This window comes from Monodon monoceros, unplaced genomic scaffold (assembly GCF_005190385.1).
Source record: "Monodon monoceros isolate NGI ecotype Baffin Bay Population unplaced genomic scaffold, NGI_Narwhal_1 Super_Scaffold_13, whole genome shotgun sequence".
Classification (NCBI taxonomy): Eukaryota; Metazoa; Chordata; class Mammalia; order Artiodactyla; family Monodontidae; genus Monodon; species Monodon monoceros.
In genome coordinates, this window is record NW_021703769.1 from 57,091,963 (window position 1) to 57,116,032 (window position 24,070).

General features: G+C 50.6%; 1 protein-coding gene across 1 annotated transcript in view; it reads right to left on the reverse strand.

The window, feature by feature from the left end:
- The window catches only part of EMP2 (epithelial membrane protein 2), a 36,623-nt gene extending 18,592 nt beyond the window's left edge, over nt 1-18,031 (reverse strand). The window contains exon 1 of the mRNA XM_029222215.1: nt 17,963-18,031. The gene's annotated coding sequence lies outside the window, so the exon portion shown is untranslated. The remainder of the gene's footprint in view (nt 1-17,962) is intronic.
- Nucleotides 18,032-24,070: the final 6,039 nt, after the last annotated feature.

The window sequence follows — 24,070 nt, forward strand, 5'->3', positions numbered from 1 at the left end:
CAGACCTGAGATGTTTGGTGTCTGAGGTTTCCCCAGCCCAGAAGGGCTCCACCCACAGGCCCCCGCTCAGAAGGCCAGGGAGGCTCTGGGCGCTGAGCCCTGGGGAAGGCCAGCTGGTAAGCAGTCTCCCGGGCCCCACGGCTAGAGGGACTCCATGGCCCGCTCTAGAGCTGGCGGTTCTGCCCCAGGCTGGCTGAGACCCCGCACCTCCACCACATACCACCCACAGCACTCAGAAGGGACAGTGGCTTTGGCCTGTTTTCAGGAAGGCAGAGGTCAGCTCAGCCTCCTTCCTGCCCTGGTATCTGGACACCAACCAGACCGAATGGCCAGGCGTCCAAGATGCCCTGGGGATGATGGAAGCCCTTCGCCCTGGGTGGCCCAGCTTTGTGCTCACTGCGTCTGGGGCTTCTAGGCACAGAGCCAATGCTTGCCTCTGTCCGGAAATGGACACTGGGATTTGGCAGTGCTCCAGGGCAGAAGCCACTGAGGACGATTCTGTCTGAGTCTTTCAATCCACTGTAATAATAATAACTACTATATCAGCAATAATGAGAGCCAACATTTATTTTCTAGTATGTGCCAGGCACATGTACTAACTTATGCATTCCTCACAAAAACACTATGCTGTAGGTGCTATAATTAGCCTCATTTTATAGGTAAAGAAAATAAGGCTCAGAGAGGTTAAGCAACTTCTCTAAGACCACACAGCTAGTAAAGGCTGGAGCTGGGATTTGAAGTTAGACAATCTGCCATCTGAGAAGCCACCATGTTGCCCACCTTAAATCTGAATTTCTCTTCCCTTTTGGGATCCTGTCATCCTCCGGCCTGATCAGGAGATGGGTCCAAAGTCCTGGGGCCACATGTGGCTTTGGATGCTGGCCATCACTACATGTCAGGCAACAAGCACTCATTGAGCGCCCACCGCTTACCAGTCCCTGGTGACACGCGGGTGAGTAAGGCAGGCTCCACGTCCCATGGGAGCTGCCAGGTACATAAAGAACAAGGGCGTATAAATAAATAAACATGATGTGATGACAAGCGTGCTATGAGAACGTAAAGGAAAGTGTGACTAGCCCCATGCTGGGGTCAGGGCAGCATCAGAGGCTTCATGGAGGAAGCAACATCTGGACTAGGTCTCAAGCGATGGGCGGTTTGCCAGGCAGAGCCGTGGGGACAGGGTGTTGCAGGCAAAGGGAACGGGATGCTCCGAGGCACAGAAGCATTACCAGTGTCAGCAGGGGGTGAGCTGGGCAGGGCCCGGGGCTGAGCCAGAACTCTAGGCCAGGTGAAAAGCTCGATGGGGCTTGGACGTTTGAGTGTTATCCTGGGGGCAGTGCGGAGAGGGGGAAGGCTTTGAAGCAGGAAAGGAATAAGATCTGCCTGTAGAAGAAAAACATGCCACAATCAGGAGGATGGATTAGAAGGAGACGAATTGGGGGAAGCTGTCAGAGAAGCCCTGGTGAGAAAAGGAGAGGGTCCAGACGAAGGTAAAAACTGGGAGGTGAGCAGAAGGGAGGGATGGAGACTCTTCAGAAGGAGAATCAGCAGGACCCGGGGATGGGTGGGGCGTCTGGCAAAGGATTCTGGGGGCTCACAGTGGCCGCTGGTTCCACTAACGTGCTTGGCTTAGAGCAGGAAGAGCACATTTGAAGGGTGAGGGAAACAGTTCACCGGCGTTAGAAATGTCTGGTTACCAACGGTGAAGATGCTCCCGGGCAACTGGAAATATGGGCGGCACTGTCACCCAGGAGGAGACAGGAGCTGGGCACAGAAATCCCTGTGTCGTGGGTGTGTGGATGTGAGATACAGCCTCTAGTAACTATGAAACGGCACCAGGGAGAAAGGGCTGGGAGAGAGGGGGGGTCGGGGGAAAACCAAAAGCGGATGGTGGGACCCCAAAGCCTAGAGAGAGAGAGAGAGAGAGAGAGAGACAGAGAGACAGAGAGACAGAGAGACAGAGAGAGAGACAGAGTAGGAAAAAGGAATCAGGATGGAAAATTAGCTCACTGGCCAACTTGGTAATAACAATTTTAGTGAAGTAAACTAAAGCCCTTCTTTATTTTTCTCCTCTTAGCACCTCTCATGGCCCGATGTTACGTTGTAGTTGTCATTTGGGGGTTAACTTTCCCCCCGGCCACAGTGTCAGGGACCTGGCAGGTTCTGCAGGTCGGTATTCTCAGCACTTACGACAGTGTCTAGTTTATAGATGGTGCTCAACAAATGTGCTGAATGCATGAAGCAAAGAAGGGAGGGAGGGAGGGAGGGAGGGATGGAGGAAAGGAGCCAGATTTCAAGGGGCTAAAGTGCTAAAGAAGTCAAGAAATGTTAACGAACATTGTAAATCAACTACACTTCATTTTTTTTAAATGTTGAAAAATAAATTAAAAAGGAGTCAAGAAATGAAGCCAGACTTTTCCTTCCAGTTTGGCAATACAAGAAGAAAGAAATATTTATCAAAGCTCTGGAGTCCCTTCCCGAAGAGAGAACTCCAGGCCCAGGTGGCCTCACTGGTGAATCCTGCCAAACATTTAAGGAAGAATAATACCAACTCTACACACACCCCTCCAGAAAATCGAAGAGGAGGGAATGGCTCCCAACCCATCCTATGAGGCCTGCATCACCCTGATCCCCAAGCCAGGCACGGCATTCCAAAGACAGGAAAAATACATACCAGTATTCCTTATATTCATACATGCAAAAGGTTTTAACAAAGTGTTATCAGCAAATTGAATCCTCCTGTTAGAAGAAGTGGAATCTATTTCCCCACCCACTGGACCTGGCTGCCCTTGTGATTTCTTTTATCAATAGAAGGGAGCAAAAGTTCCAATTCTGAGCCCAGGCCTCAGGAAGCCTCACACACTTCCTGTCTGCTCAGCTACCACGCAAACGAGCCCAGCCTGGCCTGCTGGGGATGGTAGGAGATTACATGGAGCATAGATGAGCTTTTCTCCAGCAAGGGCCACCTAAGACCAGCCAGCCCCCAGCTGACCCACCTGCTGGCCACAGAGACGTGAGAGAGACCAGCTAAGCCCAGCCCATATTGCCCACCTACAGAATGAACTAAATGTTTTCTCTTTCAAGCCATTACAGCCTCGGAGATACTGCAGGTTCAGTTCCAGACCACCGCAGTAAAGCAAATATCACAATAAAATGAGTCGTGGACTTCTTTGGTTTCCCAGTGCATATAAAAGTTACGGTTACACTACACTGTAGTCTATGAAGCGTGCAATAGCATTATGTCTAAATAAACAATGTACATACCTTAATTTTTAAATACTTTACTATAAAAATTGCTAACCATCATCTGAGCCTTCAGCGAATTGTAGTAGTAACATCAAAGACCACAGATCACATAACAAATATAATAATAATGAAAAAGTTTGAAATGTTGTGAGAATTACCAAAATGTGACAGACACAAAGTGAGCAACTGCTGTCAGAAAAATGGTGCCAGCAGCCTTGCTCAAAGCAGAGTGGCCACAAACCTTTAATTTGTCAAAAACGCAGTATCTGCAAAGTGCAGTCAAGAGAAGGGGCAATAAAATGAAATGTGCCTGTGCATTTCAGGATGGTTTGTTACACAGCAAGAGCTAACTGACACAGGGGAAACTCTGCGTTGTTAGATTCAGAGTTCCTCAAAGACAGAAACCATGTCTTACTCATCCCCAGGGCCCAAGGTTACTCAGCAAACACTTGGTGAATGCCTGCTAGTTTGCACGGCTTTGGCAGAAGAGCTAATAACCGCCATTCTGCCAATGACTGCTGTCTGACCCCATCAATTAAAGAGCTCCCTGCTGGCTGCTGTCATCCAAGGAGCTCCCTATAATTATGCCACCCACTAAACCCACACCCCAGGCCCAGAGAAGGCTGGGACCTGCAGGCACTCAACATGTCATTTAGATTAGGTGGCTGAGGTGAGGCGGGTGTCAGACTCAGGGGGTTTGCCGTCCTCACAGCCATTTGGTTAGGAATGTTCTTCCCTTCACAGAGCATCTCGTATTAGTGACTTTCAAGTAACCCTCAGGAGATCAGAGGCACTCACTTTAGCAGACTTTTCATCTTTCCTAAACTGTCATTTCTGTGGGTGAATTTTGCCAGCAAGTTAGGGACTGGGAATCACTGCCTACAACTCAGCCAGACCCAAGGAGCCCCAGGACCAGGAAGCCAGGCCTCCACCTCCAGGTAAGTTAACCCATGAAGGGGACAAAGGCGAGAAGACCAGCAGGAAGTAATACGTGCAAAACACAGAAGAGCACAGACAGAGCCAGACTGGACCGCAGTCTAGCAGCCTAACAGCTCAGTGCCTCAGTTTTCTCATCTGTACAATGGGGATGACAATGGTATGCCCACCTCCTAGGACCATTGGGAGATAACAGAGTGATAGTGCTTAGAACAGCATCTGGCACAAAGCAAGTGCTTTGTACATGCACCGATCATGACCAGCATCACGGTCAAGGAGTTTCTTAGAACTGCCACCCCCAGACCTTTCCCCTCCCCACAGAGTTCTCTCCTTGTCCACTGCCACTTTCAGGTGGCAGTCATCAAGTGGAAATAAATCACCCAGCTGTCTCCAGAGGGGAAGAAGTGCAAACAGACAACAGGCAGCTCAAGGCATGTGGACAGTTAGGGGATATTTCAGGCACCGTCCTCACTGTGCTTGCGTCAATGTTCCCCCAGTCAGCCATTCCTGCACCACCTGCAGAATCTCAGGTATATCCGTGTACCACCTGTGTTACTAGTAGCCTACTCACTTTTTAAACTTACATTTTTATAAAAAGAAACCTTATATCACAACCGAAATGGAAAGTTAGCAGTTGCCTGCCATAAATAGAGGGTGCTGGGAAGAAAGAAATACAAGGAAAACAGAACAATGTTATTCAATTCCAGCTAGAAACTGTTGCTGCTCAAGACTCTGAGTCCAAGGCCAGCTTCCTTTCCCTTTGCTGAAGCAGGATGTCACGTGTGTTTGGGAAGTTTTATTAAAGACACGTTAGCACAAAACTGAGATTTTTCTCCTTGGAGGGTTGGGAGGGAATTTAAAAGAGAATGATTTAAAAGGGATTCTATCTTATTTAATGCTGTGTATCTAGTCCACCTGAAGTATCTGTGATCATTAATTTTCTGTGTCAACTTGGCTGGGTCACAGAGTTTCTGTGAGGGTGTCTTTGGATGAGATGACGATTTAAATCAGTGGGCTTTGAGTAAAGCAGATTGCCCTCCATAATGTGGGTGGGCCTCATCTGATCAGGTGAAGGTCCAAATAGAACAAAACACTGACATCCCCCTCACCCCCGAGCAGCCTTCAGACTTGAATTGCAACATCAGCTCTTCCCTGGGTCCCCAGCCTACCAGCCTACCCTGCTGATTTTGGACTTGCTAGCCTTCATAACTGCGCGAGCCAATTCCTTAAAATAAACTCCTCTCTCTCTCTCTATAAACACACACACACACACACACACACATCCTATTGGTTCTATTTCTGGGAGAACCCTGCTTAACACAGCGTCTCTCCATTGGGGTACCCAGCCCATACAGACTCACTAACCTGAGAGCTGGCAGGTCATGTCCTTTAACTAGGGGTTTGGGGGCAATAACAGGAAGGGATGCCCTCTGTTAAACACCCAAGATCAGGCAGATGCTGGGCCAGCTAGGGAGCCATCCCCATGAACTTGAAATGACACTCTAACATTTCCCCACCAGCATGACCCGGGGGACTGTGAGGTTGCCCTGCTGGAAAGAAAGGCAGGCCCCCAAACCTCTTGCCCTTCCGACTGGGGAACCTCTGATGACGTGTGTCTGCAGCTATGACACAGTCCAGCCGTGGAATTGGGAAACAGACCCCAGACAATGAGAATTGCAGATTCATGCAGTCTTAGCTGAAAGGCGCTGTGTGATCATGCAGAACCACCCCTGCCCCAGCCTCTGCCTGGATTATTTTTATAGGAACCAGTTTCCATTTGTATGGGCCCCAGGAATGGAGACCTCACCACTTCCTGACACGGCACCTGATAATCGGGCCCTAAACATTAGGAGAAGGTTTTCCAAACTTCAGTCACTGGCTTGCCTCCTTCCTGAGTACCACCGTGAGATTTTACTTCATATTTGTCATTAACTAAACCCACTCTCTAACAGAAATACATGTATTTCAGGAAGAAATATTTTGCTCCTGGGAATGGAGAATCAGCATGACCTGGCACAGAGATTGATCGTGAAAATTAATAGCCACCCCCCGCAAAAAAGTTCACAAGTTCTGGTTCAATGCTGTTGTCCACCAAAGGGCTGAGTGAAGACCTGCTCTGTCTGGTTAAAGAAGGAAAAGTAAGGTCGAAGAGACGTCTTCTCCTTGATGGAATCCCTGGCGGCCAGTGGTTAGGACTCAGTGCTTTCACTGCCGTGGACCTGGGTTCGATCCCTGGTCAGGGAACTAAGATCCCACAAGCCTTGTGGCATGCCCCCGCCCCACCCCCCCAAAAAAAGAACAAAAACAACAGAGTGTGACAGCTATAAAATGGAATATTACTCAGCAATGAAAAGGAACAACATACTACATGTACAACACCATGGATGACTCACAAACCCTTATGCTGAGTGAAAGACGCCAGACACAAAGAGTGCATACTGCCTGTGACATTGTGACTTATAAAAAATATAGCTTTAAAAAAAAAAAGAAAAAGGAAAACTAGAGTCGAAGAGGTATCTTCCCCTTGATGGAATCACAAGAGCTGAGAGAACATTGAAAAGGGAACCACTTTGTCATTGAGTGATTTAATGTCATTTAATGTCATATCCAGCAGCACCTAAAATCACTCTAGCATCATGCAGAAAACAGCCTTACGGAGGGCTCTGCCTTCCGCGGATTCCAATTCTCTCTCAGGTGGTCCCAATGTGCCCTTCAGTCCTTCCCACCATCCCCCAGCCTACTCAGGTGGGCCCAACCTGTCCCAGACCTAGGAGCCTCGCTTAGCCCCAGGGGCCCTGGCCCCCGGCAACCTGCTCTAGATCTATAGGAATTTCACCAGTGGAAGATTCTTAGGAGCCAGAAACTAGGACACGACTGGACAGTGAATTAAAACCTGGGGAAGCAGAGAAACTGGAGCCCTCACCCACTGCTGCTGGGAGTGTAAAACGGCGCACCCACTTTGTGAAACAGTCTGGCCGGTCCTCAAACGATTAAACATAGAGTTATCGTAGGAGTCAGCAATTCCACTCCTGGGTAAATACCCAAGAGAAATGAAAACACTAGCACAGAGAACTATACTCACGATCTTGTAATAACCTATAATGGAAAAGAATCTAAAAAATAATATATATAGGGGCTTCTCTGGTGGCGCAGTGGTTGAGAGTCCGCCTACCGATGCAGGGGACACGGGTTTGTGCCCCGGTCCAGGAAGATCCCACATGCCGCGGAGCGGCTGGGCCCGTGAGCCATGGCCGCTGAGCCTGCGCGTCTGGAGCCTGTGCTCCGCAACGGGAGAGGCCACAACAGTGAGAGGCCCACATACCGCAATAAATAAATAAATAATAATAATAATAATAATATATATATGTACATATATATATATATACACACAATAACTGAATCAGTTTGCTCTACACCTGAAACTAACACAACATTGTAAATCAACTATATTTCAATAAAAATTTTTAAAAAAAGAAACGAAAACACACGAGCAACAGAAACATACAGGAATGTTTACAGCAGCATTATTCACAATAGCCAAAGGGTGGAAACCACCCAAATGTCCATCAACCCATGAATTGAATGGATAAACCAAACGTGTTATATCCACACAACAGAGTATTATTAGGCCATAAAAAGAAATGAAGTACTGATAGACTCCATAACATGGATGAACCTTGAAGACATTATGTGAAGTCGAAGAAACCAGACCCAAAAGATCACACAGAGTACGATTCCACTTACACAAAATGTCCAGAATAGCAAATCAATAGAGACAGAAGGCAGATCTGTGGTTAATTAGGGCTCAGGGGGATGGGAAAATAGGAGGGTGATCTCTAAAGGGTATGGGGGGGTTCTTTTGGCCGTGGTGAAATGTTCCAAAATTGAGCGTGGTGATGGTTGCACATACCTGTGGATATACTAATATACACTGAACTGTACTTTCAAAAACTCATTAAGAAAGAGATTTTAAAAAGTACAATGAGAGAGCTCTGAGTTCACTGGAGGCTGGTATTTCAACACCCCCAACCCCCTGGGTCTGACACAAGGACACCTAAGAGCTCTCTGTGGCCCCTGAGGTGGGACGGAGGGTAGAAACCATGGGTCAGGACCCCAGGCCTTGAGTTGGTCTGAGCGAGAAGTCCCACCCCACCCACCATGGCGCCCAAAGATGACCATCCCACACCTACAACTGACCACCCACCCCCTAGCTGAGACTGATCTAGCCCCTCACTTTCCAGGACACCCCAAGAGTTGGGGAGCATGTGACCCCATTTCCCAGCCGTCCCGAGCATACAGTAGGTGCTACTCGAGGACATGAGCACATGGACCACTCACTCAGTCCTGACCCTCACAAAGCGCCCCAAAGAGCCAGCGGGATGAGTCAGGACCCCAAGCTGTGCCCTTCCTTCCCCAAGGTGGGGGGGAAGAAGACTGAGCTTGCTTCCCCCCACCCCCGCACCCAGGGCACCAGGATGTTTGCACGAGCCGTTCCCTGTCTAGAAAGTTCTTAGATCTGGGGGTGAATGGCTCCTTCCCTTCATTCAGCCTCAACTCCAAAGCCCCCTCCTCAGAGAAGCCTTCCCAGACCATCCAAGATAAGTGACCCTGTTTTATTTTCCTTAAATCACTGCACATCAGCTCTTTCTTCTTGACCTCTAGTCCCTTCTTTTGTTCTGTCTCGTCCCTCTTGACTGCAGGCAGGGGCTTATGTCTGTTTTGTCCCTGCTGTGTCCCCAGTGCCCAGGACAGTGCCTGGCACACGGTGGCTCGAGGGATGGTGACCTGTCAGGTGCTCTCCTCCCGACTCAGGCCTCACCCGGAAGGCCCAGAGCAGCGAGGAGGTGACGACCGGGAGAGTGTCCAGTGAGGGGCCCTCACTGGTGGTGAAGGCTCAGCACCCTCCTGTCCCTCGGCATTCTCACGGCCTCCGGCGCACCTCTGAGTGCAGGAGCGTGAATATTCCGAGGTTCCTCATCCCCTGCCTGGAAACTGCAGAAAAAGCACCTGGGACAACACAGGTGAGGTTGAGGGGGGTTCAGGCCAGGCTCTGGGGCACATCTGGGGCCATGAGCCCAGGGAATGGGGAGCATAACTTCCCAGGCATCTCCAGACTTCTCGAAATTCCTGGGCAGAAGGGGAAGCTGCGAGTCCTTAGCAGCCAATACTCACCGCAGCTGGGGGTGGGCACATCATCCAGTAAAGGGGACCTGGATGGGTCACCAATGGTGTCAACACTACCACCATCATTCTGCCCTGTGTCCCACCTGTACTATTCATGACCCACACTGTCTTTAAAACACGAGTCTCGGACTTTCCTGGTGGCACAGTGGTTAAGAATCTGCCTGCCAATGCGGGGGACATGGGTTCGATCCCTGGTCTGGGAAGATCCCATGCGTGGAGCAGCTGAGCCCATGTGCCACAACTACTGAAGCCCGTGCGCCCTAGAGCCTGCGTGCTGCAACTACTGAAGCCCGAATGCCTAGAGCCCGTGCTCCGCAACAAGAGAAGCCACCACAATGAGAAGCCCGCGCACCGCAACGAAGAGCAGCCCCCGCTCGCCTCAACTAGAGAAAGCCCACACGCAGCAACGGAGACCCAACACGGCCAAAAAAAACCAAACAAACCACGAGACTCACTTGATTAATTTTTCAATGTGTATTAGACCATAAATGGGAAATCAGTGTCACTTGCCAAGAGACTGACATTTTACTAATACACTTAAAAAAAAATATGAGCGTAGTACAGTTTGTAACCTTGCCTGTATGCTACAGAAATCATCTCCATATGCCGTGGGCGTGCAGACCACACTCTGGGCGGGAGGATGATTAAGTCTCTTCTGGGCTCCGGCCTAGAAGGATGTGACCCCGTGTCACGCTCACATAAAGGGACGCTGACCGTGCCACTTGGGCCTGATGCCCTCCAGGCAGGACCAACTACAGGAGGGGGAGGGAGCTGCTGCCCAAGCCCCTCCCCCACCCCCCCACCCCACCCCTGCACCCTACAGCTGGCTCCTCACCCAAGGTGTGAGGGCCCCCCTTCTGCCACCCCTCCCTGGGGTGGGCTAAAAAGCAGGAAGCTGGGAGGACACCTTCTCTCAGCTATTCATGCAACAGATTTATTGAGCACCTACGGCACCCTTAGGTCTGTGCTGGATGCCGGATGCCAGGGAACTCAACAGATCTGGTCCCTCAAACAAAGACCATCAGAAGTAATGGAAGTGATTACCGATTAGACAGAGGGTTCCTGTCCAAAGCAGGGTTCCCAGAACACCCTTCTCCATTCCACACACATGTGAAATACAGGAATCAAGATGGTTTTGCCCAGGGGAGGGGTGGGCATGAGTTCTGTTCTCTGTGACCAGGCTGCTAAGGGCAAAGGACCCTCATGTGGTCCAGCACCCTTAGGACTGAGAAAGCTGACTTTGGAGGAAGAACACCGGCGTCCAAGACACCCACTGGCACATCTGCAGCAAAGGCACTTTCTTGGCCCAAAGGGGCAGGATTGTTTCAAGAGGATGCATATATCTGTATTGAAAAAGACGGATGTTGATGGGATATATCCATCCAATAGAGCAGGGTCTGTGGGGTCCATGAGACTTGGGTTCAATCCTAACCCCAAATTTTTAAGACCCCATTTCTTCATCTATAGGGCAGGGGTAGTCATTACCTCATATGGTTGTTGTTCATTTTAAATGAGATGGAGGATGTAATGCACATGGCCCAAGCTGCTCTGCACCCTATAAATGCTATACTAATAGCAATGGTAAATTATTGCTATTAAGACTGGCAAAATGTAAGTCATTTTCTCCTATTCTCAAACACCAACCTAAAGCACAGTTCCTGGGCTTCCCTGGTGGCGCAGTGGCTGGGAGTCCGCCTGCCGATGCAGGGGACACGGGTTCGTGCCCCGGTCCGGGAAAATCCTACATGCCGCGGAGTGGCTGGGCCCGTGAGCCATGGCCGCTGAGCCTGCGCGTCTGGAGCCTGTGCTCTGCAGCGCGAGAGGCCACAACAGTGAGAGGCCCACATACCGCAAAAAAAAAAAAAAAATTAAAGCACAGTTCCTGACCCAGGTCTTTATGTGTTTCTCTGAATTTTCTTCAAAGGCCCAGACTCCCATTCTCAATGGTCTCCTCGGTACCTTTCCAGAGATGTCATAATGGCCCTATTAACACACCTTAAATGTACCACGTTGCCCCCTCCCCAAACCACCCCTTGTCTGTTAACAGCACCCAGACAGGAAACCCATCACGCCCGTGAGGGGTCCACAAAGGGATGTTTCAAGAGGCATGTTCCATGGGGGCTGGATGGCACACGTCCCGGTTACCTTGCCCCTGAATTACTGCACTGCTGCCACCTAGTCTGTCTACCATGCCCTCCCATCTCCTAAAGTTCCCCACCCCAAAACCTACAAAACTCACACTGCTTACTGAATTCAGGGAAGACTATTTCATTATTATTGAACTTCATGTACACACGTAACCCAAGAATATATTCTCTCTGTTACAAACAAGACTGGAGTCCGGTGGCCCATTCCTTCCTCTCCCCTCTCCCTACGGCAGCCACACTGATCGATTCTGATGTATCCTTCCAGCCACTTTTCTTGCATACATGTAATAGGTATGAGGCCACAGGAATGCAGCGACATTTATAAATAGCCTATTTCTTCATATATCGTTTTGCTACTTGCTCTTTTTTTTTAGTTCAAGTGTCTTATAGATTTTTCTATATTGGTACACAGAGATGAACCTCGAGGTCTTTTTCTCTGCGATCCAAATTTTTAAAAAAATTTTTATTGAAAATATAGTTGACATACGATATGTTAGTTTCAGGTGTGCTACATAGTGATTTGACATTTGCACACATTTTGAAATCATCTCCCCGAGTCTAGTAGTTCAATACATTACATCCCATGGCTTAATAACTGGAGGTTTGTACCTCTTAATCCCCTTCACCTATTTTGCCCCTCCCACCAACGCTGCACCTTGCTCTTTCTAACTCCTGTAACGTGACTGACGCATATTTAGCTGCTTCTAGGCTATTTCCACTTTTTTCCTTTTTCTCTCTCTTTTTCATCCCAACATTGCTGTGTGAACATCATCATGCCTGCCTCCCTAGCCAGGTTCATTGGGATGTGGAGGGAAGACCCCTTCGCCTTCGCCCTCCCAGCTCTACCGCCCAGCCCTGCCCTCCCTTCCCGCACCTTGCACTGCAGGCTAACTGGGCGCTCAAGGCTTCTCAAGCAGGGCTCCTGCCTGCAACCTCGGCCTTTTCTTTCCCTCCCTTCTGCAAACCCGGAAACATCACTGCCCAGGGAAATTCTAGGGACTCTTCCGAGTCCATCTCCAGTCCTACGGCCTTAAGGAAACTCTTGAACACCACGACATGGGCTTCCCTGAAACCCCATCTCGTGACCCCCGTCCTGGCACGTACATCCTTGGACCCACCATCCTCTTCGCTGGACTGTAACATGTTTTGAATAGAGGGAAATCCCTCTTTGCCTACACAGCTCACTGCCCAGTCACTTAATAGCAGCCATCAAGATAAGAGTGGGCAAGCCAGCCCCTCCCTCGGCTTTCCTTTGGTTCAAGCAAACCACAAATATCTCAAGCCACTTCCATGTATAATACATCAATACATCGACTCCTCCGATCCCTGGAACAACTGTCCAAGGTCATCCAGGCAGCACGATGACCCTCATCAAAGATGGGGAGGACTCCCTTGGAAACTGAGTGGCGGGTTTGGTCTGAAGCTGAACCTCGGGGCCTCTTTGCAGAAGACGAGCTTGGGTGGGGAGCTTACAGACATTTCAGGTTTAGTCATGTTGTCAAAAGGATGAACATCTCAGCCCCAGTTATGCGATCTCCCAAAAGGCAGTCAGTCACTCCTGCACTAAGATTTGTGCCAAATCCAAGGATCACCTGTGCTTATTAATTATACCCTCCCATTATTTAAAAAAAATGCTTTAAAGTTTAAAATATCAACTTAAGTTTCACCCTACACAGTAGTGAAACTATGGGTCTGTGTGCTGTTTGTGTTTTTTTCCCAACTACCAACTGAGAAAAAGACATAATTACTCTTTTTCGTTTCATGTTCAGCTGTGAACTTTTTAAAACGATCTTCGTTACCACCAGTGATAACACGCTTTGGGAAACGTTCATTAGAATAAGATGAATGAGACTTTGGGTCATATTTATTCACTGCAAAATTTTTGAACTAATTTCATTTTAAGGAAAGAGAGCCCTCCAGAGAAGTTTGTGATCAGAAGCGCCAGAAAGAGAAATCTTCAAAGCGATTTCTCTATCAGGCAAACTTACTTGGTCTTAGGCTACAAGCAATTTTCACTGAGGGACTTAACTTGTCCATCTCTGCATCCTGCAGGGTGATAGATGTTTCACATCCAAATTTCTCAGAACAATCTTGACGCCAAATATCACACCGGCGACCGCTCCCTCGGCTCTAGACCCAGGAGTGCTAGGAAGCTTCTAGAAGCTGATGTCATCCAACCTGTCTGAGGAGGGCAGGAAGCTGGGCAATCTCTTCACCCTCTGTTCCCTTTTGGATCAACAGAAACCCAGCCTCCCCAGGAAAGTGAGAGCCCTGGAAATTCATCTATTCAGGTCAACAACTCCTTGTTAAACCCTTGAGATACCACATGAACAAACCAAGTGTCTTCGGATGGGAAGACGGTCCTCCTCCAGCCTCCGTCATCCTACTCACCCCCACTCCCAGGATGGACGACATCCTCAGAGCCCGACAACTGTGGCCGGGAGCGACCCAATGCCAGTGGGAAGTGACCCACTGCCTAAGCATGGCTCCCGGCCCACCTTTCTCCGATCAGCATCCCAGATGGATGACACATGCCATAAGGGTCCCTGACCCTGGGGACCTAGCCTGGAAACCCACTGACCACTCCCAGCCATCAAGCTCCTCAGCAGTGAGTCCCCAGACCCAGATCTCGTCCAGGTACTGCCGCCAACTTGCTGAGTGACCTCGGGTGAGTCACTCCACCTCTCTGAGCATCCTTAGCTGGCAAACTGGGACTTTCTAAGGCCCTTTTGTCCCTGAAAATCTTAGTCCATGGCTGCCCTGAATGCAGAGTGCTCTCACCCCTCCCACCCTCTGCCCAAGGCTTGGCTGCCTGGAAGAGCCCCAGTGGCTGGAGCGGAGCAGAGCTAGTGCTGCCATGGGTGTTGGGTTACCAGGCCGGCACTCTCCCTGGGTAGCAGCTCTGTCTCGGATATTTTTAGACTCCCCCCTCGGCCTGTCCCTAACAAGAGCCAGATACATCTGACAATTCGCCCCATGGGTCAGTCCTGCCAAAACAGCACTTTTGGGTCACTCCTGCAGGGAGCAGACTCCATCGCTCCTGGGGTGAGAAAGGGAGCCTCCTCTTCCCACCACCCCTATTCCTACCCCCAGCCTTCCCTGGACAAGATGAAGCCAACATCCAAGCGTCAGGCTCCAGCTCTGTCTAAGGTGCCAGCTGCCCTCGCTCCCTGTTCCAGCTGCTGCTGCCAATTGCCTAAGCCCAGTAAGACGTCCCCGGAGCCCATCCTCCTGCACTGGAGTCCTGTCGCCGACCTTTAACTGCCTCTTCTGGAAGGACTCTGCTCCGCAGTCCCAATGCCTGGGACCGCACCCCACCTTTGGGGGATGGCTGCCACCACCCCGTAGCTGGGGAGCCCACCCCCATCCCGCCTTAGCCCCCGAAGCCCACGTCAGAGGCCTCAATTGTCCACAGAGCTGGGCAGCGGCCGCATGTTGCAACACACACACACACACACACACACACACACACACACACACACACACGACTATGTGCACCTCCCCAGGACAGTGGCTGCACTCCTGCCCTCCAGACAAATCCCGCCAAGCAGCCAGCAATCTACTGCCACCCCATCTGGCCTGGAAAGGCATTCATGTATTTTTGTCTCGACAGACTTCCCTTCCTGGTCATGTCTGGCAGAGTTTACTATGACACAGAGGCGGCCTCAGCTGTGCCCCCTTCAACCAGGAAGGCCGCAGAGGGCAGGAGAGTCAGCACACGCCTGGGGTGAGAAATTAGCCTGTTGAGCCTGTCCGTGAATCACCTGTTGCTGGAAAATGGAGAGTCCGTGCGCACACACTCGTGGTTTCAGCTCCTGCCCTGCAGATATTATGCACAAGGCAGAGAAAGGAAATCTAGGTGAAACACTCACTTCCATTCCAGAAACAAAGGGCCTTAGACATTACTTGTGTGTGCAGGGGAGTGGCAGGGAGGGCTGGATGGTTGTGCCCTGTATTTACAATTAGTGGCCACAGACCCCTCAGCCCCTCAAGAGCTGTGCCCTAAACTGGGGCCGGGAAGCCAGAAGAGGGCTCGGGCCCTCCCCTCTGGGTGGGGCAGTGCAGTGTCAGCCCCACCCGGCTGGCCCTGCCCTCACCGCCCCCCCCACCGTGGGACACCTCTGCGGCTTCCAACACGAACACCTGTCCCCAGATTTCGGGTGAATCTCAGTTTCCCCACTGGAGGGACAGAGGCGGCTACAGGCTATGTGGCCCACGCCCGGCCTCCCCTCCCCAATTCCCGGCGGGGCTGGAGGCAGCTGATCCAAAAACCCTCAGTGGGAAAACAGGTTCCGCACCCTCCTGCCATCCCCACGCCCCTCCCTCTGCTGTGGCCTTGGTATCTGCCAAGGGCCCCGTGGGTGTCTGGGCCCTGATTTCCCCAGGAGGGTCTCCCCCTGATTCTTCAAAACCCACCAGGGCATCTCCGGGTGGAAAAATGGGGAGGGCTTGTGGGGAAGTGGATGGAGGTTCAAAGCCTGGCTCTTGGCACTTCACTCGCTCAGGGACCTTGAGAAACTGACTTAAGGTCTCTGACCTGGCTTTCCCCACCTGCAGCCCAGGAGTGGGGATGGGCCGGCGCAGGGGGAGGCTTCCAGGAACGCTGGAGGGCACGGGGCAGCGCGCTCCATCAGAGGCTGATGGAGAGTCATCATGGGCCTGGGAAGAGAAATCGGCCAGTTGAGCCTCCCTGTGAATCACCTGTTGCTGGAAAATGGAGAGTCTGTGCGCACACACTCGTGGTTTCAGCTCCTGCCCTGAAGATATCATGCGCACGGCAGAGAAAGGAAATCTAGGTGAAACACTCACTTCCATTCCAGAAACAAAGGGCCTTAGACACTACTTGTGTGTGCAGGGGAGTGGCGGGGAGGGCTGGATGGTTGTGCCCTGTATTTACAGTTAGTGGCCACAGACCCCTGTGGCAGCTCCATCAGCTGTAGCAGCTCCATCAGAGGCTCCATCAGCTTCTGTCCCCTTCCTTGTCCCTTCCAGGCTCCTGGGGAAACCTGGCTCGTGTCCCTTCCTCACCCGCCGTCCACTTCCTTACTGAGGCCAAATTCTGGGGAGAGGTGGCCAGCAACCGTGAGCGGATTCTGGAATTTCTAACTGAATCAAACTGAAGCACAGAGGTGGCTGCAGACTCTCTGTTTAATTGTGGTAAAATATACATCACAGAATATTGAGCACTTTAACCACTTTTAAGTGTAGAATCCAGTGGCATTAAATACACTTACAATGTCGTGGAACCATCACCACTCCCTATACCCAAAATGTTTTCATCCTCCCCAGCTCTGTACCCACTAGCAATAACTCCCCATCCCTCTCTGCCAGCCCCAGGTACCTCTGCTCCACTTTCTGACCCTCTGAATTTGCCTATTCTAAGTGCTTCCTGTCAGTGAAATCATACAATATGGGGGCTACCAGCTGCTTAAGACCCTCTCCAAGCCCATTACCTTACTCCTCACTCTGCCTGTCACTTTTTAGACTGGCCTCTGCATTTTAGACACAACTAAGTTAAAAGATCACCCCACCTCACCCCACATACACATCTTTGCAGCTCGGGAGGGGGCACTGCCCCTTTTCCCAAACCTGAAACTGGGCTGTCATTCTTGTTCCAAAGTAAGAGGTGGGTCCTGTAGTCCGGAGGGAGGGCTTTGCTCTCTGTAGTCTCCCTCAGGCACAGGTGCCCCCAACTAATCCCCATTTATGAGGTTCCCATGTCAGTCCCAAATTAGGGCCTCCCTGGGGTATATTTAGGACCCTGGATTTGGGGAGAGTGTATAGTCCTCCTGTATACGAGCTCTAGGCTCCCCCTTCTCCGGACCCATGGGTGGGGCCCTCGTAGCCCCCCAGGCCCAACCGGAGTGCAGAGGGGACAGGCGTCATCCAAGCAGTGCCTCCAGCTCCTCCGCTCGTCCAACCTAAGGCAGTTGCTCCCTGCCGCTGGGGGGCGCAACGGAGCCGCCGCCGGGGCCGAGAGGGGACCCAATGACCCAGCCAGGGCGCAGCGGGTCCGGCGCGCTCCGTGAGGCGGGGGACCGTGCGCCAAGGCGCCGGGGGACTTCACACGACGAGAAGAGGGCTACCCGGGACTCCGAGAACCCTGGGAGTGGAGTTGGCGGGGGCGAGGGGAGTCGCCCTGACTCCTCCCCAAACTTTTCCCGCCCGCCTCGACGCAAAAGGCGAAGGAAGCAGTCCGGGGGTGGGGAGGTGGAATTCGGGGTCCCGAGCGAGCTCGGCGCAGGCGGGAAGTCCGCGCCCTCGCAATCTGGCAGAGGAACAGTGGATTTTCGGCAGGGAGGGGCCTCGGCCCCTCCCTGTCCCCCACCAATTGCAGGGACCTCTCTGGGTCCGGTAAGTGCAGTGGCTGGCGACCCCGCTGCCCCGTCGCTCGCAGCCCGGAGCCCCCCGCTACCTGCGCGCGGCTCCCGGGCGAGACCCCGACTCACCGGACGCTGGCGGCTGGACAGATAGTCGGGCTGGGGCGCGAGGCGAGGCCGCCGGACTGTTTTGAAGCTCTGGGCTGGGACTGCGCGCCCTCCCTCCTCCCTCTCCGTGGCGCCGAGCCGCCTCCCCACGTCCCCCCTCCTTCCCCGACCCCGCCTCCCGGGTCGTGATGTCAGGAGCCCGGAGAGCAGAGTGGGAGGGACCGCGGGAAGCGGGTGGGGGACACTGGAGAGAAAGGCCGGAGCCTGGGGAGCGCCCCCAGCCCCAGCCCGCCTCCCTGCGCTACTTGGGCCAAGTTTAGGGCAGAGCTGGTAGCGCAGTTCTGGGGAAAGAGGGAGAAATCCGAGCTTCCTCGCAGCTGGAAGGCATTCCGCGCTGCGCTCGGCCTTACGGGTTTCCAGCTGCCCCTCCTCTCCTGCCCTTCTTCTCCCGCGTTCTTCTCTTCCCTTCCGGTAAGGGTTAAGGACGAGTATTCTGGAATCCGACTCCCTACTTTAGAACCCCTTCCCTGGCACTTTTCTTAACTTAGTGATCTCCTTAATTTTGCCTGCCTCAGTATCCCCTTCTGGAAATGGAAGTCACAATAGAACCTCTTTCCTTGGGTTGTTGTAAGGCCTGAAAGTGTCATACCTGCGCGGTGCCTGGTACATAGTAAGTGCTCAGTTAATCTTAGCTATGGTTATTTTTATTTTCCGACATAGAGTCCCTGGCCTTGGTGGGAGGTGGCAGGGCAACCAGGGACGCAGTCTTAGGACTCCTCCAGGGTCTGACTCACACAAACCACCACCCATATCTTTTGACCCCCGCAGTCCTGGAATTTACTGTCCCTGGCAATGACATCAAAAGGCAAGGAAATGTCTTTCTCTCCAGCCTCAGTTTCCCCATCTGGGAACTGAGAGGGCTGATCTGAGGGGGAAAAGACCAGAGGGGCCTGAGCCCCATCTGTGGGGCTGTGGAGTAGGGAGGGAGGATTTACTGTTTTGAGACACGGAAGCAATTCCAAAACAGGACCACAGCATATTACAGTATATTTTAAGCTTTTAATTGGACACAGTGATGTTATTTGCACACACCCCAAAATATAAGGCAATGGACTTGTGCCACTAACAAAAGAATTAGAAACCCTTTTAAGAAATGCTAACTTATTAGGCAGTAGCTGGTCTGGCTGGGACGCCATGCTTAAACTTTCTGATGCGTCTTTTTTCAATCCTGTCGGCGAAGTCTGCAAGGCGAGAGCCTCCTTGGGTCTAAATTAGAAATCCTTAGGCGATTTGAGGCCCCTTCCAAAGGGCCACCCCACACCCCATCTTGAGGTTCCCCAGCTGGCCTAGTGTCTGACCTGCCACATCTCTTTTAATTTTGAAATTCTATGGCTAATCAAGACTTTCATCTCCCAAGCAAGAGATTCTCTGTAGGGCTGGAGAGGGGGTAGGAAGGTGTTCATTTGAACTGAGACCCCACATAAAAGGGGAGGAGAGTGGGGTCTGGCTGCTGCAGAGGAGGGCCATGCAGGGCCCACCCACCAGCAGGGACAGTGATGCCTGCCTGTCCCATGGCCACCTGGAGGACAGAGAAAACCCAAAAGTCTCTCCCAGAATGGACAGTCCAGGTAGAGGCTGCAGCAGGTGGATTTCTGCCGTTTGCTGAGCCCTCACTCTGTGCCAGTTACTTTACAAATACTGTCATCAATATAACACAACAGTCCATGAAGGAACTAAGGTTCAGAGAGGCTACCTAAGTAACTCGCTCAAAGGCCCTATTCAAGGGATCGAGTGTGGATTCGAAGTCAGACTGACTGTGGCAAACCCCGCTCTCCTCCTCCCACTATATCCCTATTTACAAAATGCTCACCAGGGTCAAGCCATAATTTCTACCATACCCACTAGCCACCTGAACAAGTAGTCACTTAATATTTTTCTTTAAGTCAACTCTATTTATTTAACTATATTTATTTTTAAAAAGGAAGCCCTATATCATCACGGTAAACAGGAAACCAATTCCAACCACCAAAAATAGAAGACAAACTTACAAATATAAACACTACCCAGAGAAAACAGTGTGAGTACATTCTAACCAGATACTGTTGCTTGAGAGAGTCCGTGAACCTGAGGTTTAGGATCTATTAAAAAGGGAGATCAACAAGAGTAAGATGGGTGTTAGACTCACGGTAAGCACAGAAGGAGACTTTCTCCTTCTAATCAGAACTATTGCAAGATCACTGGAAAAGGGAATTACGTCCCCACTCCAGGATTCAAGGCTGGGCAATGCCTCCTCCTCCAAAAATCACCTCCCATTTGCCTTCTGGTGGGGCATGCCCCACACGAGGAAGAACCTGGCCAGACACCAAGATGCCTTTCTAGGACCCAGAGAAAGGAATGATTGATTGCATCTCTCATTTGTTTCCAAACCTTCTGCGGAACCCCACCTACCCGTGCAATTCACCTGCTACTTGCACCTCTTAGTTTTCTCTCTTCAAATATACACCTGTCTCTCCAGGAAGACTGGAGGCAGAAACCTGCCTTATACCCACTGTATCCCCACTCCTGGTGTTTCAGTAACAAGTTTGAATCCTCAACATGGTGTGGGGGAAAAGTAAGAGTTCTGGGTCCCAATTCTTCGCCCCGCTATATAGTAGTGTATATCCACACTGCAACTATAACCTCCCGGCTAGGAGAGCATACTTACCCCCTTGGCCTTGAGTTAAGCCACGTGACTGGTTTTGGCCAATGAGATATTAGCAGATGTGACACATGCAAAGGCTGGGAATGTGCTTGAGCGGTAGGGCTTGCCCTCTTGTGCTTTTGCCATTTGTATAAGCAGAATAAACCTCCAGTAGTCCATTGGCCCCAGAAAAATGAGACATGGGAGCGGAGCTTCCCTACATGACCCACGGAACTTCCACATGGGGCTCAGACTGCTCCAGCCAAGCTGCAGACACATGAATGAGAAATGATGTCTATTCTTGCACGTCACTGAGGCATCACGGTTGTCTGTTTCACAGCTGTGGCTGGTTGATAAAAGGATCATCTCATATGGGGAGAGAGAACTGTAAGGAAGGCATCTGAAGGCATGGGAGGCCATGGAGAAGGCTGGGGCGTTCGTTCAGGGTTGGAAAGAGAAGTTGGTTGAGAACTCAGTGGTCTCCTGTATGTCCTTTCTGGCTTGAATGTTTTAAGGTTCTGCCAGCTTCTTGTGGCCTATTCCTGTTGACTCTTTTCTGTTCTCACAAGGAATGACTTGGGATGTCCATGCCTGCGGGCAAATCTGATCCCCAACCTCAAGGCAGCCCAGTAGAACTTGGAGTTGTAGCAGAAGAGCTGATGGAGAAGAATATGTGGGCTCTGGTCAAAACGGATGGAGATCTAAAAGAAAATGTGACCTAAATTCATAGAGTCATGATGGGAATGGATCAAATGTGAATGTGATTCAACCAGTGAAAACTGCTTTTGGTTGGTGGGTCAGTTTCACAGATGATAAGGGTTTTACTAACTTCCATTTAATAACCATTTCCTTTGAAAACAAACTGGTAGATAAGATGGCCCCGTGTGATCTGCCACCTGGTGTTCACAGTCTTGTGTACTCTCCTCCCCTTAAGAGTGGGTGGGACGTAATGACTTTTCATGACCAGAATAAAATGAAAAAATGATGGGATGTCACTTCCATGGTTAGGTTATAAAAACTATGACTTCTGTGTCACCAGCACATTCTGTGGCCCTCTAGGCTTGCATGCTTTCGTGAAGTACACTACCATGTTAGAGAGACCCACATGGCAAAGGACCAAGGGAAATTCTGGCCAACAGCTGGCCAGGTACAGAGACCTTCAGTCCAACAGCCCCCAAGGACCAGAATGCTGCCAACAACCATGTGAACTTGGAAGCAGATCCTTCCCCAGTTGATCCTTCCCCAGCTGTGGCCGACACCTTGATGGCACTGAAGCAGAGGGCCCAGTTAAGCCATGCCCAGCTTCCTGACCCACAAAATCTGTGTTAAATGTGTGTTGCTTTAAGCTGCTAAATCTGAGGGGGGTGGGGTTGGGTTCTATTGTAGACTTTGTATCAGTCAGGATAGGCTAGGTTATGGCATGATAACAAATGATCCCACGATCTTTGTGGCTTGCAACACAAGTATTGTTATATCTTGCTCACAATATATGTCCATTATGGGTTGATTTTGACCATGGGTCCATATCATCTTTACTTCTGGAGGCAGGCTAGTGGAGCAGCCTCTATATGGACCATTGCTGGTCTCAGGGAATTAGGAAGATAAGATGATGAACCACTCACTGGCTATAAAAAGCTTCTGCATGCTCACATTTCATTGGCAAAGCAAGTCATGTAGCCAAGCAGCAAAAAAATCTCCCACTAGCCATGTTATCCTGGCAAGTCACTTCACCTCTCAGGGTCCAACACTATCTTTGCATTTAGCTTACAGTGCTAAGTGCTTCTAGGTGTAGGAATGTAGCAAGCACATCTAAAGGCCTGCAAGCAACATTTTCTCTTGGCTACTCTTCCAGATATGGAGCAGGATCCTCCAAACCAAAGGCCCTGCCATCAGCACTTCTAGACGGGGCTTAGCTGGTTTCCCATCTTGCCATCGAGAGACATCTGGGAAAGCCCTTAGCGCCTGCTGTATGGAGAGTCAAGAAATCTGAATTCCCAGAGTGGGATCTGAGAAATATGCTCTCTTGAGACCATTTCCTCCCTGTCGCCCACCTCCACAGATGGGGTCGGGGGCAGGATGGAGACAATGCTTTCCAGCAGAGAAACAAGCCCTCGTGTCCTCCCACTTAATGCTTGGAGCTCTGGGTCTCACCGCTTCTCTTTGTCATAAAATTTCCTGCCCAGTGCAAGAAGAACTCACAACACAAATATTGTCCATTTGACTTATGACTGATCACCAAAGACAACAGCCACAGAATTTCCAAACCTCTGGAGATTCCAGCCATGCCCATGCTGTTTGGGGCTTTCACTTCTCCCCCGCCCCAGCCAGGTAATGAACACAAGTGTACTGCGAGCAGAACCTGAGGGGTGAGTCTGGGTTTTGCCCATTATAGAAATGTTTGGCATTGAGACCCAAAACATCTGGCTGCTTGACTGCAGTTCTCAGTTTGCGTCAGGAGTTTTGGCACCATAGGGACAGAGCTTCAGAGCACTCCCAGATTTGAATCTCCCTGAAATACAGTCAGAAAGAGTAACAGGAAGTGGGCAAGTTCGCTCCTACCGCCAATGTCATTACCACCCAAACGTCTGGCGCCCAGGATGGCCCATGGGATATTCTTGGCAAGTCACAGAAGAAAGTCCCCAGGTGTCTCCCAGCACGCAAGGTGGGTAGAGGCCAGTTCTCTTGGCCCATCTTCTGAAATGATGGAGTACAATTTGGCACCGAGGAGCAGAAGGAGAAGAAAAAATTCCTGTTGTTAATAGTGTCCCAGGGTGTGCTCTTGTTTTCCTGGGATCTTAAGTACAATCATAAATATTATTCCTTCAGTCTATGAGAGCATCCTTTGTACTTTTCTAAATATTTTAAATTTTTCAAAGAAATATCCTTTCCTTCCTTCCTTTCTGCCAAACAATTGCTCAGGGAAATAATAATTTTCCAATCTTTCACTTAAAGTGTACTTACTGTGACTCTTCTGGGTGCAAGGCACTGGGAAAAGAGCAGTGAACGAACTTGTTCAAAAAACCTTTGCTCTCTGGAACATACCAACCACCACTGGTCAGTTCTACTCATTATCCTGCTTGATACTGATACAGGTTTTGTTTTGCTTTGCTTTCTAAGATTCCTGGATATGTTTGTGTATGTGGGTTGTCTCTTAGGCTATAAAACCATGGAAGCAACCCCCTAAGCTGAGTAAACTCTCAGGCCAGGCAACCCCAGCCTCAGGACTCAGGCCAGACTCACAAACCCTTAGAATCTTTGGGTATAGGGAAATACGGATGTCTGCTATTTCCAATGAAAGATACACACACACACACACACACACACACACACACACACACACGCACACTACACTCATGGTCTCGCCGTTTAAAATTCAAACAGTGATAGGGCAGGAGGAGACCCAGAAATTCCTGTCTGTCCTGTGCTTCCGGGCAAGAAGGTATTTAAAC